At 38.8% G+C, this 1,445-nt stretch overlaps 1 protein-coding gene across 3 annotated transcripts in view; it reads left to right on the top strand.

Moving 5' to 3' along the window:
- LOC106884437 (very low-density lipoprotein receptor) overlaps nucleotides 1-1,445 on the top strand; it is a 308,659-nt gene that overhangs the window by 125,540 nt on the left and 181,674 nt on the right. The gene's annotated exons all lie outside the window — the stretch shown is intronic.

Genomic DNA, 1,445 nt, shown 5'->3' with positions numbered 1-1,445 from the left:
AAACAGAGAGAGAGAGAGAGAGAGAGAGAAAGAAAGAAAGAAAGAAAGAAAGAATAGTAGTGGAGCGAGCAATATTCGTAGACTATTTCTAATAGCGTTATAATTCGAAGTTCATAGGACACAGTTATAAATTCTGCGAGACTATCTTAGAAGTCTTCTTTTTTTTTTCTTTCTTTTTTTTTTGCATATTTATATTCACTCGTTCCTTTTTATTCGATGGACATTTAAGTTTTGCGTTACTTCCCACCATATGTAAGGCCAGTATTTGTTTACATTTTCAGCTTGTCATAACCTACTATCTCCCTTCATGTTTGAATTAACATCTGTTTTAATGTTTTCCGTATCAGTAGTCTTCCGAGACCAAATAATGTAGACACGCGCCTTCACGAGAGCACCCACGTATACAGATACGATATAATATGCATAATACGTATACAGATACACTAATAAGTACATATCTCCACAGCCAATGATAGGACCTCTACCAAATCGCTCGGCCTGCTTAGGAACGGCAGAATTAAGCTCTGCATTCTTAAATGAAAAGTTACCTTGTATAATGTGGTCCGAGATACATTGACTGAATATAGGATGGGTGGAATCGCTAAGGCTATAATTCTGCTTAATGGGAGCTGGCCTGGCGTTAAATAACAATAACAATACATTTATCTATGTATATATATTTTTATCTCTTTAATTTGCTCCAGTTACTGGAATGCAGCCAGGACGGCGGTCATGCTTTTCCCATACTGCAGCTGTGGAGTGACATCTCTTCAAAGGACTTAGTTGAAGAAATCGACTGGTACTCATTTTATTTGTTTTCTACCGATCCGCTTTGTTATTGAGGCGTAAACAAACGAAACCGGCCCCAGTGAGACATGCATAAAACACGCGCTCGCACGCACACACACACACACACACATTATATATATGTGTATGCATGTATGTATATTTGTATGTACGTATGTATATGTGTCTATGTATATGTATGTGTGTATACGTATATATACGAGTATATATGTGTGTTTGTGTGTGTGTGTGTGTGTGTGTGTGTGTGTGTGTGCATCGAGTGGCATAGGGCTATAGAAAAAGGCATTTGGGCCAAGGTGTCGCACAGTGGAACTGAACCCGAAACCACATGGCTGTAAAACGGACTTCTTAACTGCACAACCATACCTGCACCTCAAGATCATTATGTATATCGATCTTTATAACTACTTATTGATCTGTCTACCAATTGATTTTCCTCGCTTCATCGCACGATGTCTGATGTTTTAAGATAGATGTTCGTCTCAATTGCTCAATGCCACCCACTCAGACATATCGATCGATAGGTGGTTGACCCTATTAAACTCTGCTTGATACACGATTCATACGTGCTTAATCTCTGGCTTATCATGTTTTAGTACACACACACACACACACACACACACACACACACACACACA

This window comes from Octopus bimaculoides, chromosome 8, assembly GCF_001194135.2.
Source record: "Octopus bimaculoides isolate UCB-OBI-ISO-001 chromosome 8, ASM119413v2, whole genome shotgun sequence".
NCBI classification, from domain to species: Eukaryota; Metazoa; Mollusca; class Cephalopoda; order Octopoda; family Octopodidae; genus Octopus; species Octopus bimaculoides.
The sequence above is the reverse complement of the archived record's forward strand: the minus strand, read 5'-3'. Positions and strand labels throughout refer to the sequence as shown.